The sequence below is a fragment of the Solanum dulcamara genome, chromosome 9 (assembly GCF_947179165.1).
Source record: "Solanum dulcamara chromosome 9, daSolDulc1.2, whole genome shotgun sequence".
Classification (NCBI taxonomy): Eukaryota; Viridiplantae; Streptophyta; class Magnoliopsida; order Solanales; family Solanaceae; genus Solanum; species Solanum dulcamara.
This window is the reverse complement of record NC_077245.1, coordinates 57382072-57397500: the sequence shown is the minus strand read 5'-3', so window position 1 is coordinate 57397500 and position 15429 is coordinate 57382072.

Here is a 15429-nt window from a genome sequence, read left to right as displayed (position 1 = left end):
TTTGGCTTTTATGAGTGAATGAACTTTCTCTTAGAAAGCTCAACTTCAGGATGGAATCAAAGTAATTCGTGGGATCATCTCTTGATTTCTTGTTTAGGATGCACATTTTATATATCATTGTGGTTGGCTGGCAGTATTCTTTGTGGTATACCTTGAGGTGGTCCAGATTATTTTAGGTTGGTATTGATGGGTCGAGATATTTAATCACTACTTTCCAGCTTAGTTACTCTTGGATTAGAGTGATTATCTCAGATTTGCACTCATGGAGTGGTACATGTACTCGTGGTAGTACTTTTATTGCTTTGGGGTCATATTATCATATTGGTTCAGTTTTCTAACAGTCTCATTGGTAGCAAAGTGACATAGAAGTTGGTATCAGTGCGGTTTTTCCTTTGGTGGATTGTGTTATCCCTTGGAGTAGCCCTTTGATTTTTTGAAAGATAGATTTCAGACTCAAGTTATTAGTTTGGGAGTCATGGGGTTAGAAATTTGGGTTTGTGCCTTAGGCTGAGTTGCCTATTTTGAGTTCTTGTCACTCTTCGATGATCAGGTAATGCTTTTCTTTCCTTCGTGATTATTTAGACAGTGTTCAGATTGTGTGGGGAGTTGTTATTATGGTTTAGGATGGGTAGGATACCTATAATGACTAAAGAGTCTAGAGTTTGGAGTATAAAGCAAATAATACAACTTGAGAGTTATTTAGGCATAATTTTGAGGTATTTTGGTGGTTTGGGTTTAAATCGAGTTGGTGTATTGCATTCAGCTCAGTTTGTTCTTTTTGGGTGGAGGTCAGTATCAAAAGAGAGAAATTGGTATTTGGTTTGAGTTGTGGAGAAGAGGAATGAATTTTGGAGTTATATCTTAGTTTGAGTTCTGGGCTGGCGTTGCCCAACCTAAGAAGGTATCTGTAGGTCTGGTGGAGATTGTGGGCCTACCTTTCTCATCATTTTGTACCTTTAGGTTCTTTTCTATCCTTTGACTTTTAAGGACGAAAGTCCTTTTAGTAGTGAATATTGTAATGACCCTCCTAGTCATTTTTGTCCTTCTAATCTTTTTTCTTTTAGAGCTTTCTTGTAATGACCCCAAGCCATTTATGACTTGATGGCACTAATAGTTCGGTGGCCTGGTCGTTCCTTTTGGTTTTATGCATGATTCCCTGTTTTGGAGCTCTTAGAGTTTGAATGGTGGACTTCGATCAAAACTCTACGAAAACAACCTCAGAACGCAATTCTAGCAGTTCCATCAGCTTTGGAATGGCCAAATTAGGCTAGTAATATGGTCGGATCGGTTTGAGTTTGAGGCCATTTGGCACTTTAGTCTTTGATATTTTACCTAAGGTTGACTTTGCTAAACATTATTTGTATACGCACTTGAATTGAAACTCTATCAGCGTAGTTAGCTCCGAAATGTTGAGTTTGGTTTAGAACAACCCTTCTAGCAGTTCCAAAATATTCTGATCTCATTTCGAGCCTTCTTGTAGAATTGGTTTAATGCTTGGGTGTGGGACCTAATTTTTGTCGAGATAACCTCAGATATAACTTTTGACTGCGATGTTGAGTCCAAAACATCAAATTTTGCGGAGCTCTAGGGATTAAACTCCATGTTTGCAGACATTTTCCTCTGCCTTCACAAAGAGCATTTCACTGGTCTTTTAATTAAGATCAGTGACGCAAACAACCCAACCCCTATTTCCTTTTCTTCAATATTTTGAGTGAGGGAACTCTGTTTTGGGCAATTCCAAGTACACGGGGTCCGTGGGAGCTGTGGCTACATATTGGTAGGTTCGAGGAAGCTTGCAAGGTGACAGTTTTAGGTAATTTCCTCCCTAAAGGGGCTGCCCTGCTTAGACTTAAGCTTTAATGATGATTTTAATTGTAGGGTGTCTTCTCTGAATGTGAGCATCAATTCGTGCCCATTTTGGGGTACAATCTCAATAAGGCATTTCGAACCTTTTCAGGGAGTCATTTTTAGGATTCTCATTATTGGTCCCACTATCCCATTTTTGACCCAGTTTTTGGTCTGTCTCCGAAAAAAGCAATTTTGGTGTTAAAATGCTCGTATTGATGAGGTGACCAATATTTTGATAGTGTGGAGCTAATTGGAGTTATTTTTGGAGAAGAAAGCTCCTGAGAAGTGGATTTGAAATGCGCGTGTTCGGGTTCACATAGGCTATGGTCTCCTTTTTGTTGATTGAGCTTTATGACGTAGAATATAGAATAAATTGCTTTGGTTTGGATTGTATGTGGCGGGTTAGACTTGATTCCTAGTTTCTTAGTCCTATGTCCCGGTATGAGCCTTAGGCTAGATAGCCTTTATGACACTTTAAGTCTAGTTAGTAATATTATTGATTATGCCTTGGTTTGACCTTGATTAACCTATTTTAGGTGACTTGATTTATATTTATGATGATTGGTAGAATTGTGCCTTAGATTGAGTTGGGTTGACAATTAGATGATATAGCCGCTATTGATAGGAATTTATGAGGCTTAGTGCCCCTCTACATTGTAGGAACTATTCTAGAGCCTTGGTGTAGTGGTTTTCACCCAATTAAGCGTGTGAATTGCTTTCAAATCCTATTTATGTATTTAGAGATAGCATCCACTATGCTTTGTTTTTGTCGTTTGGCAGGACTAGCTGTGTTTGTAATCTCAAGGTTGTATTGCCCATTGGATCTGAAGGTATTGATGGACTAGCTGAGCATGTGTTTCCTCATTTTCCTCTTCTTTGTTACCAAATTAGGGTTGAGTTCCCTTTTGGGATTTGTTGTTTAGTTAGAGGAGTAGATTTGAGCCCTAGGCCTTGGTTAGAGGTCGATTGCATGTGTTAGTCCTATTTTTATTCTCTAGAAGGTGAGGTACTTATGGCGTCATCATTGTATGTGATTGTGTGTGTTTTCTGGGTGCTGGTTATGGCGTGCGTTGCATTGGATCCTTTCTTTTCTCATGGATGTAGTTTATCCCAGTATAAGCATTCGTTCTTGGCATTGATTTGAGAAAGCTAGGTTGTAACCCAAATGATTTTATATTAATTTTTGAATAGGGGTCATACTACCTTTATTAGCAATATTTTCAGTGGACTGGAGGTAGTGAGAATTCGCTTATTTTATGATATTTTCTTGAGGGCATCGAGTATGAAATCATTTTATGATTTTTGATTAAATCGAAGAGATTTCTCGACCCTTTCTATACTAATTTGACTTTTTATCACTAATCACCGCGATGGAGCATATTTTTAATGATTGGATATATATATATATATATATATATATATATATATATATATTGATATAAGACCTAGATCGGAACCAAGTAGGTATATAAGGGCATTCTCGAGCCCTCTATGGCGATTCCTGAGAGGCGTGTAGGTCCTACTTCCTAGTCGAGATTGGAAGTAGGTGTATATACCTTGATATGAGGCACTTAGCATTGATGGTACTACTGGTTTTACTACATGACTTTCATTCATAGATGCATTGCCTTTCACTAGCATAGTTGTTTGTACCTCTCGGTAGTATAGGATGTTGTATGGGTTTATCAGTTTGTGAGTGAACTTCCTGGGTACTCCGGAGGTATTGACTGACTATTTGTGAACTTTTGGCAGTATAAAGGGTGGTCTCTTATTTTAAGGTAGTTACTGCCTTTGTTCTTATTTATTTAACCTTTTGTGCACGAATTTAGTTGATGCGGTCCTTTGGGCATTCATGTGATATATTTGTTTACTTCTGTTAATAGGTTGTTACTTAGTTGTTCTCCTTCATAGTGTGTTGTCGTGTTTAGGCTAGGGCTCATGCTACCAGGTACGTCTTTTGGTCCCTTGCTTATTTTCTATCCTCTCTATTCCTTATATCAGCTGTTTCTTGTTGAGGCTTTCGTATTATTCTCGTTATGTACTTGTGATATATACTCTTTACTTACATGTTCTTTATACTTGCTTTATCTTTGGAGTTTAGTCCGCTGATGCCTACTAAGTACCTCTTGCTAGTACTCATACTACACTTCTGCACCCTACAAATCAGAGTATGGGTTTTTACTACTGATTTGGATATCGTGTAGAGCACTTCTTGGATTTGGAGACTTAGGTTAGCTCTTGGCATTCAGAGTTTCCTCTCTCCCTCTATTTTGGCTTGTATTAGCCTTTATTATACACTCGGAGATAGTCTATATTATTATTATCATTGTAAATATACAAACCTTGTACTTCCATATTTGGTTTAGTAGCTCGACCACAGACTGATACCAGGTCTTGGGGGTTATCTTGTTGTTTTGTTCTCATTCTTCTTTTTATATTATTTATATTATTATTATTCATTTCTTTCCTTCTGCTTATGATGGTCTATTGCCTATGGTTCTGGACTATGGGGTTAGGCCTACCTACTGGTGGGTTGATAGTAGGTACCATCATGACTTGAGAAATTATGCCGCGACAGTTAAGTTTCATGGTATTTTATTATCTATCAGTTCAAACCGAGGTAATCAATTTACATCTTACTTTTGGAGGTCTTTCAAAAAGGGTCTTGGTACTAAAGTTAAGCTTAGCACAACTTTTCACCCTCAGACTAATAGTCAAGCCGAACACACTATTAAGACCATGGATAATATGTTGAGATAATGTGTGATCGATTTCAAGGTTAATCGAGATGATCATTTGGCATTGATCGAGTTTTCCTATAATAATAACTACCATTTTATCATCCACATAGTTCTATTGAGGGATTATATGGTAAGAGGTGTAGGTCTCCTATTAGTTGGTTTGAAGTTGGTAAACTGATTAGAGAAAGATTAAAGACTGCTAGAGTCAATAAAAGTCCTATTTAGATCTTAGGAGAAAGGAACTTCAGTTAAAAGTCGATGATTGGGTTTACTTGAAAATCTCACCCATGAAGGGTGTGATGCATTTTGGCAAAAAAAGGAAGCTTAGTCCCCGCTATGTAGGCCGATATCAAATTTTGAGGTGGATTGACAAGTGGCATATTCAGAGTTGGTATCGGTGCATCCGGTGTTTCATGTGTCCTCATTAGGAAAGTGTGTGGGTGATCCTAGATCTATCATGTGTGAAAGAGAGTCTATCTTATGAAGAGGTTCTGGTTGAGATTCTAGACCGGCAAGTTAGAGGGTTGAGGAACAAGGAAATAACTTCCGTTAAGGTGTTATGGAGGATCCAAGAGATGGAAGGTGCTACATGGGAAGTTGAAGCTGATATGATATCACGATATCCTCATCTCTTTCCTTCCACTCTAGTTGAGGTATTCAGTTCCTTCATTATCCACTCATCCAATCCATGTGTTTTAGTCATTCTCAAGTTTTCATATGCCTTCATGTTCATAAAATGAGTTTTAAAGTCATGTTTTAGCTTGGGATTGGATATTCCATCTTTTCATGCATTTTTGATATGTCTTAAATTTATGTTGGGTTGCTTTGTCTCTTTCCTATTAGATTCATGCTAGTTTGAATCCTATTTAGGGATGAATATTTCTCAAGGGTGAGATATTGTAAGACCCAGGAGATTGGAAAGTCGGAAATCAGAGTTTAAAGGAAGTTTCCAAGAAAATCTCAGGTTTTTTATTCACTAGGTGCCTATCACTAGCCATGTTCATGAGATGTGAACATAACCACGAGATGTGAAAGGAACCGTGGTGGAGCCTTGGAAAAATTAGAAAGAAGAGGTAAAGTCCACGAAAGCGTTCATGGGTTGTGGTTGGCACCACAGACCATAGACCCGTTCGAGAAATTGACCCTCATTGCAGAGACCCCTTATATGGGAAACAACCACGACATGCTCCATAGACCGTAGAGTACTTTACGGACCGTGGTGGCCTTAGTGGAAGTCAAACCCTCCTAGCCTAGTCTAACCCTCGTGACCACGAACATCACTACAGACCATGGTGAGCTTCTGGGGTCGTGGTGACCCTCTGTTAAGGTACCCTCGTCCACTTAAGTTAAGGGGTGTGTTGGTCATTTACCTATTATCTCATTAATGTATTTGGATGGTTTTGGGGTTTAATCCTTTTCTAATAAATACCCTAGACCCTCTTAACTCCCTCATTCTCACCTTAACACTCAAATCACAAAAAATTCTCTCTAAAAGTTCTCCCAAGGTCCCTGTCCTCAAGCAAAAAATTTGAAGGGTTTCAAGATCTAGTCTCCAATTCAAGTGCAATTTAGGTCTTTTATTGTCTAAGGTGTGTGTGAATTCATCAATGGATCCTTCCATCCATGGAGTCCTAAGGTTTTACCTCAATTTTATTATGAATTTTCCTTCTAAAGCCCTAATCCTTATGATATTACATTGGGCCTTCTTAATTATGGTTTATTTCGTTGTGGTTGATCTAATTATGCACAATTCACATTACATTGTAAGATTTCTAGTTGATTTTCATAGACCCATGCCATCTGTTATATTCAAGTATCTTTTCCACGATTTATGATCATAAATTATAAAGGATTTCCATGAATGATATCAAGGACTTATGAATGAATCATAAAAATAATGAATAATGATGAACTATGATCTTAATGATGTTTCAAGCAAAGTAATAAAAGGTTGTGATGGATTTTTCTCACACACTCATGTTAAAGATGGTGAATGTGTCATGCCTTGGGAGGGTACCCTAGACATAGCTGGCACTCGGAGAACATTGCTGGTCCTCAAGCGAACCACTTGGTCCAATCACATATTCAATCACATTCTATAAGAGGAAGAATCAACTCATTAATATGAACAAAGTCCAACCATCTATGCAATCAACAACTAGCAAGAATGAAACTAGTCAAAACAAAACAAATCAATATCATCAACACTCTTGTCTATGAAGCCTCTATCAACAATCTAAGAGGTACAAATTACAGGTTCATGGCTACCACAAACCAAATAAAGTAAAGCTAACATCAAAGTTGAAAACATAACCGCGGTATCCTCTAGAAACAAGGAGGACTCATCAACTAGTTGGAAGCGAATAGATCCTCAGTGATGCGCCTATTGATGATCTCTAGTACTTGTCTCTACATAATGAAATGATGCAAGCCCAAATGGCTATCAGTACATGGAATGTACAAGTATGTAAAATAGCAGAATCTAACATACATCAGGTTTGAATCAAATCAACTCATAATCTCAAATCAGAAGAATGAACAACTCAATCAAAATTTCCTAAGTCTAAACAAGAATATTATTTAGACAAGACCAATCATATACAATCCAATCGAATCTATTCCAATCCAACTTAGAGTGCTATCAAGACCTATATGGGAGCTTCTCTTATCTGACAACTATCACTTAATAGCAGTGGTAGTAAAACAATCTGAAGTTGTTTCCACGCCCGTCTATGCCTTTCCAGGGTAATAACGAATCAACAATCATGGATCCATAACCAATCAAGTCCTATCATATCAGAAAAATAATTTGGGAAACATTCGACTTTAACGGTTTAATCTTCTCCTACATTTGGCGACTTAGTTATTGGGTTTGATTTATTACTTACTCGTTTCTAATTCAGTGCTCGATACTCTCAAGACTCAAGCTCACAAGATAATCAATCCAAATCAAACCCAATCAGTAAGTCTCTTTTGGACTCTTTTCAACTCATTCGTTTTATTAAATTAATCCCGCCAACCAATCAATTTCCTAATAATTTTCAATCATGTTATTAAAAGAGGTTTTATACCATCATTTAAGATAACATTCAGGACTATCAAATTGTCGATACTATCATTGCTATTATCATACTCACATTCCAATCATAATCGTACAATAACAATTCAAGGCTCTAGTCTCAATATTAAGATGTATACAACTCAATATATATCAACATACTACTAGGGTTTAAGTAACAAGTAGTTCAAATCACGTGTTTAAGGAATTTATTTGTAGGAAATCAATATTTCATCAAAAAACTAGTGAAACATGTATATTTTTAAGACAATAATTTCTCCAGAATTACAATAATGGAGACAATCCATTCACAATCTATCTATCAAAATCATGGACATATGGAGGAGAAAAATCCATGTTTTAGTTCAGCCTAACATACTTGTAACTTGACAAACAATCAAAAGTTTTGAAGATGGGAGTGAACGCTTGAACCCTAGCTTCTTTCTCTTCTTTATTCCTTGCTCTCAAAATAAACTAAGTGTTAATGAGAGTATTATGAGTACTAGGTGCTGATAAGGGATTTAATTTAGTCCTAACACGTTAGGTTTTTTGCCTAAGAGTGGTGGGAAAATACCAATCTACCCTCGTTAAAACCCTAAAATTAGTTGCCTAAGAGTGTTCATTACCACTCGTAGAAACTTCTACGAGTTGTCCTCTTCAATTGTGAAAACCGGGCTAAAGAAAGGGTAGTCTACAACTCAGGTCTATGAGTCATCAAAGACTCAATAAGTCGTATACTGGCTTGTCCTATAGGTTTGTCAGAAGCTTGAAATTCTAATCTCTAAAGTTTCTCTATGAGTCATTTCTAAGAGTCGTAGGACCTTCGACGACTCTTCAATTCAACTCGTAGGAACACCATCCAACCTTAGAATTTTGGGTTAAGTGTGAGGTACTTCTATAAGTCATTTCTATGACTCATAGAAATCATTATAACTGGGAATGTCACTCGTAGAAAGGGTTTCTCAAAATTGAAATCTCACTAAGTGTGGTTAGGGTCTACGAGTTGTTCCTACGACTCATATAGGGCACCTGTAGTCCTCAGGGTCAACCTTCTTCCTCCATTTTTCTCATCGTCATCGAGCCTAGTTTAGGATAGGATAATGCTGTTACAATATCTCTCCCTTAGGATCATTTTTCCTCGAATAAAGTCCATGCCAAGGGTTTACTCAAGACATGAATAAAATCAAGTGCTCAACAATCGAACATTCATATAATAAACTACTCAAACTCGGGAATACATATCAAATACTCAAATTCAGAATAAATTTTGAAACAAAGATAGAGAAAGGAACATTACCATCCCCATTGTCATTATAAGGCATGAATAGATTGGGGGTATTTAGCTCTATATCCTCTTTAGCTTCCTATGTAGATTTTTCATAAAATTGATTCCACCATAGAACCTTGATGGATGCTACATCCTTGGTTCTTAATTGGCAAACATGACAATCAAGAATTTGAATCAAGATCTCTTCATAACACAAACTCTCTCTCACCCCAATGCTCCTAAAAGGACAACAAGTAAAGGATCTACCAAATATTTCTTAAGCATAAAGATGTGAAACACGGGGTGAATAGCTACTAACTCTTGGGGAAACTCCAATTCATAAGCTACGTTACCAACCCTCTTTACAATGTAATGGGGACTATGTTTCCCTTTCTTTACAAATATCATCACACCCTTCATGGGTGAAACTTTCAAGTATATCCAATCTTGCACTTCAAACTCCAAATCTCTCCACCTAACAACCGTGTAGGACTTCTGGTGACTCTTAGCAGTTCTCAACCTCTCTTGGATGATCTTCACCTTCTCCATGGATTGATGAACCAAGTCTAGTCCAATAAATTCAACTTCACCAACCTCGAACCAACTAATCAGCGACCTACATCTCCTCCCATACAGAGCTTTATAGGTATCCATTTCAATGCTCGAATGGAAACTATTATTATATTCAAACTCAATAAGAGGTAAATAATCATCCAATTACTTTTAAAGTCAATCACATAGGCTCTCAACATATCCTTCAAGGTTTGAATCGTACGTTTCTCCTAGCCATCTGTCTGCAGATGAAAAGTAGTACTAGGGTTCACTCTTGAACCCAAACCTTTAAATGACTTCCAAAACTGAGTGGTGAACTGAGTTCCCCTATCTGAAATAATAGACAAAGAAACTCTATACAATCTAACAATCACTAGAAGATATAGTCTGGCATAATCCCCTATAGTGTCCATAGTCTTAACCGGCAAGGCTCTTTTGATCTATAAAGATATCAAGGTGCACTCCATAAAGATAGTGACGCCAAATCTTGAGAGAGAACATCATGACTGCCAACTTAAGGTTAATAGTTGGGTAGTTCCTCTCATAAATATTGAGCTGTCTAGAAGCATAAGCTACCACTTTTCCCTTCTGTATTAACACCCATACCAATCCAATGCTAGACGTATCATAATAAATCACAAAACCATTTGTTCCCTCGAGTAGGGATACAACTAAAGTAGTAGTCTGTCTTATTTTCAACTCTTGAAAACTCTTCTCACAAGTATCTAACCATTGAAACTTATCCTTATTTTAAGTTAGCTTAGTCAATGGTCAAGATATAGATGAGAATCCTTCAACAAATCTATGGTAGTATCCAGCCAAACCCAAGAAACTCCTTATGTCAAGCAGAGATATGGGCATTGCCAATGTTTAACTATTTTAATCATTTATGAATAAACTTATATACTATCTACAGAAATTATATGGCCTAAGAACGCCATAGACACAAGCCATAACTCACATTTAGAAAATTTAGCATATAGCTCCTTCTCCTGAAGAGTTTGAAGGATAATTTATAGATAATTAGCATGCTCCTCCTCACTCTTCGAATAGAGTAGTATATCATCTATATAAATAATCAAAAAATGTCCAAATAATATTTGAACACTCTATTTTTCAAGTCCATAAATGATGCATGAGCTTTACTCAAACTAAAGAACATAACAAGAAACGCAAAGTGACTGTACCTAGTTTGGAATGAAATCTATGCTATGTCTCATTCTCTCACTTTCAACTGGTGGTAGCCTAATCTGAGGTCTATTTTTGAGAAGAAAGTGGCACCCTGAAGCTAGTCAAATAAATCATCTATCCTGGGAAGGAGATACTTGTTCTTTATGGTGATCTTGTTCTATTAATGATAGTTAAAGCACATTCTTCATGATCCATCTTTCTTTCGCACAAAAAGGATGGGAACTCCCCAAGGTGAGACACTTGGCCTAATGAATACCTTATCTAGGAGATCTTTCAGGTATTCTATCAGTTTTTTCAACTCGATAGAAGCCTTTCTATATGGCAGAATAGAAATAGGTTGCATTGCGGGAAGAACATTAATCCCAAAGTCAATCTCTCTATGAAGAGGGAATCTGAGTAGATCCTTAGGAAACTCATTTTCAATCGGGACTAACTCAAGAGTATGGGACTCAACACTATTATATTTAACTCTAATGATATGAAAGACACCTTTTAGAGATCAACTTTCTGGCTCTAAGGTAGGAGATAAACTTACCCTTAGGCACAACAAGACTACCCTTCCATTATAATAAAGGATCATTCGAGAAACTGAACTTGACAATCTAATTTCTATAATCAATAGAGACATAACAAGCATATAGCCGGTCCATGCCAAGAATCATATCAAAATAAGCCATGTCTATCTCAACTAAGTCAACTATGGTATCGCTGTAATAGATAAATACCTCGCAATCCCTATATACCCTTTCAGCTAAGATAGAATCACTAAAAGAGGTAGATATGAAAGGTTCAAGAAGACACTCAGGAACTCTATCAAATGTACTAGCCACATAAGGAGATACAAAAGATAACATGGCACCCAGATCCACCAAGACATAAAAATAAAGAGTAAAGACTCAAATCATACCTATCACAATGTCTGGGGAGTTCTCTTGATCTTGGCAACTGCATCTGGCATATAGACGGTTCGTACCTCCACCCATACCTGAAGTAGTGCCCCTCTAATTACCTCTAGTCGGTGTTGATGTAGTAGAATACTAGGCTCTATTTCTTTATGTGGGACACTCTCTCTGAAAATAACCCACATGGCCATATTTATAACAACCATTCTTCCCTTCTCTACATTCTCCCAAGTGGAGATTATCACACTTGTTACAAGGAGGATTTCCCTTTGATCCTTAAGTCAAATTGGCCTGGGATTGAAAACCCTAGGCTATGAAATTTTGGTGACTCTGTCCTTGTTGATTATACCTGTTATGCGGCATAGGTGCACTTGCCTCTGATAGGGAATAGTTGGAAGACCTCTTCCTTAAGAAGGACTTGTTGCCCTTGATCTGCCTCTGTTCATTCTCATACCAAGCTGAACTTGCTTTCTTACTCAAGTGCTCCTTTTTATTTTTCTTCTTATCATCCTCTACCTGCCGAGCATACACTACCAACCTGGAAATGGCAATGTTAGAAATAAGAAGTGATGTTTTGAACTCTTTCTTCACATGTTTGCCCAAGCCAGAGATAAACTCTCTCATCTTTGATCTCATATCTGGGATCATCTCTGAAGCATATCAAGATAGGTAGATGAACTTCAGACTATATTTTTTTACTGTCAGCCCCTCTTGTTTTAGATTCATAAACTCCTCTATCTTTATTTCCCTCAACACCCTAAGGAAGAATTGATGAAGGAAGGCTCCCTCAAATTCATTCCAAATAGCAAGCTCTGCATCTTCACCTACACTTTATTCACATTGGTTGTACCAGACATTTTCCTCATCCTTGAGATGATAAGACACCAACTCAACCCCTCAACCTCTGTAGCATGTATCTCTTTCAGGATCTTCCATATTTAATCAATGAAATTCTGGGGATCCTCCTGAACTTTAGAAATTGTGAAGACTAGTGGTTACCCCCTGGCCATCTATCAGTTAGGTGAGCATAGTGATGGCACTTCTAAACTTAGCTTCTGAAGTAAGAGCTGGCTGAGTAGTAGGCTCTTATGGTGCCTTAGTAGACTTTGTAAGTCGGCCTCTAGTCCTTACTCTAGATGGTAAGGGCATCTCAGATTGTGGAACCTCAGTATTGGCAGCACTTCTTTGACTGGCGGAGCATTTAGGAGGCATTATTTACAAACATGTAACCCATGAATTAGGAAAGAACTTTTAGAGTTAAACTCTTTCATACAAACTAAGAGTATGAAAGAAGTGAAATAATTCCTAATGTTCCATAGCCTCCTGATTATAAGTGTGGTATACAATACACCCATAAGAAAGACTTTATAAGAAATGACTTCATAGACACCCTAGGACTCTTGAACTTTGTGGTCTGAGTCCATACCTTGCCAGGATACGAAAAAATTAACAATCATGGATCCATAACCAATCAAGTCCTATCATGTCAGGACAATAATTTAGGAACAATTTGACTTTAATAGTTCAATCCTCTCCTACATTTGGTGACATAGTTATTGGGTTTGAGTTATTACTTACTCTTTCCAAATTCCATGCTCGATACTCCTCTCAAGACTCAAGCTCATAAGATAATCAATCCAAATCAAACCCAATCAGTAAGTCTTTTTAGACTCTTTTCAAGTTATTCGTTTTATCAAATCAATCCCTTCAACCATCAATTTCCTAATAACTTTCAATCATGTTATTAAAAGAAGTTTTAGACCATCATTTAAGATAATATTCAGGACTACCAATTTATCGATACTATCATTACTATTATCACACTCACATTTCAATCACAATCGTATATTTACAATTCAAGGCTCTAGACTCAATCTTAAGATGTATATAATTCAATATCAATCAACATGCTACCAGGGTTTAAGTAACAAGATTCAAATTATGTGCTCAAGGAATTTATTTGTAGAAAATCAATATTTCATTAAAATACCAATTAAACATGTATATTTCTAAGACAAGAATTTCTCAAGAATTAAAATTATGGAGACTCAAGCCATTCACAATTATTATATCAAAATCATGGGCACATGGAGGAACAAAATCCATGTTTGAGTTCAACCTTACATACCTGTAAGTCGAAGAACAATCAAAAGTTTGGAAGAGGGGAGTGAACGCTTGAACCCTAGCTTCTTTCTCTTCTTTAATCCTTGCTCTCAAATAAACTAAGTGTTAATAAGAGTATTATGCATACTAGGTATTGATAAGGGACTTAATTTAGTCCTAAAATGCCAGGATTTTAGCCTAAGAGGGATGGGAAAAGACCAATCTACCCTCATTAAAACCATGAAATTAGTCTCCTATGAATCGTCATTATGATGCATAGAAACTTCTATGAGTCATCGTCTTCAATTATGGAAACTAGATGAATAAAGGATGGTCTATGACTCAGGTCTACAAGTCATCGAAGAATCGATGAGTCGCATACTTGGCTCATCCTGCAGGTTTCTCACAGGCACGAAATTCTAAGTCTCTGAAGTTTCTCTATGAGTCATTTCTATGACTCGTAGGAACTTCAACGACTTCTCAATTTAATTCTTAGGAATGAATTTCAACCTTAGAATTTTGGCTTAAGTGTGAGGTACTTCTATGAGGCATTTCTACGACTTTTAGAAACCATTACGACTCTTAATGTCACTCGTAGCAAGGGTTTCTCTAAATTGACATCCCACAAATTGTGGTCAGGGTCTACAAGTCATTCCTATAATTCGTAGAAACCTCTACGAGTCATAGAGGACACCTGTAGTCCTCAGGGTCAGTCTTCTTCATTTTTCTCAAAGTCATCAAGCCTAGTTTAGGTGAGGATAACACAGGGTGTTATAGAATGATTCTCTCACTGACCCATGGATTCTTATGAATCAATTATGTTAATTAATTACTCTTATGATTATTTTATGATGAGGATTGATATCTATTATTTTTTTCCTGATGATGTTAATAACTATGACTTATGAATTCCATTGGGATAATGATTAAGCAAGGAGAGGACTTTAAGGTGTGGTTCAGTCCGGAAGCTCAAGTAGTCTCACAAGGGAATCCTAGTAGCAAGCTTTAGTCCCTAACTATATTGCCCACGTAGGTTTCTTATGCCAATATGGCCTATCTAGTGGATCCTCAAATATCTCAATGATAAAGAAAGGTTCTCACAAAGTTTACCTTGGCAAAATAGTCTCTCTCTCTTCTCGATGTAGACTTACATTCGATTACATGTTATAGCTCACATGATTTTATATGTCAGTTAAATATCCTATCCCACACCAAGATATATGAATTTATATAAGTCCTCATGATGTTTATGATGAAATGATTACAAGATTATGATATGATTTCTAAGTGTTTTTCAAGTTTACTCATATTGCACGATGTTACTCATGCATCCCATACTCGTATTGGTTATGTATTGTTTTCATTATGCATGCATACTTCTCACATACTTAGTTCATTTTATGTACTAATATATACTATTTTCCTACTTTGTATCTAAACGTAGGGTCTGACAATCACACACCTTCTACTAGTAGCTAGAGTTGAGCAAGCATTACTTTCTCAGTGTTGGTGAGTCCTCACATTTTGAGGATGAGACATTTACCTTTTTATCATTTATATGAATTTATATCTTATTGTGGGTGAGCAAGGAGCTTATATTATGCCCCCATCTAGACTAGAAGAGGCATGTTAGATGTTCATGGAGTCTATGTTATTATGTTTCCTTTGTAGTTGTTTCCTCTTTTTCTTGAGATATTCATGCTATGACTTTACTTTCACATTCATGATTTAGTCTTATTGCTTTAAGAATCTTATGTTTGCTCGTGT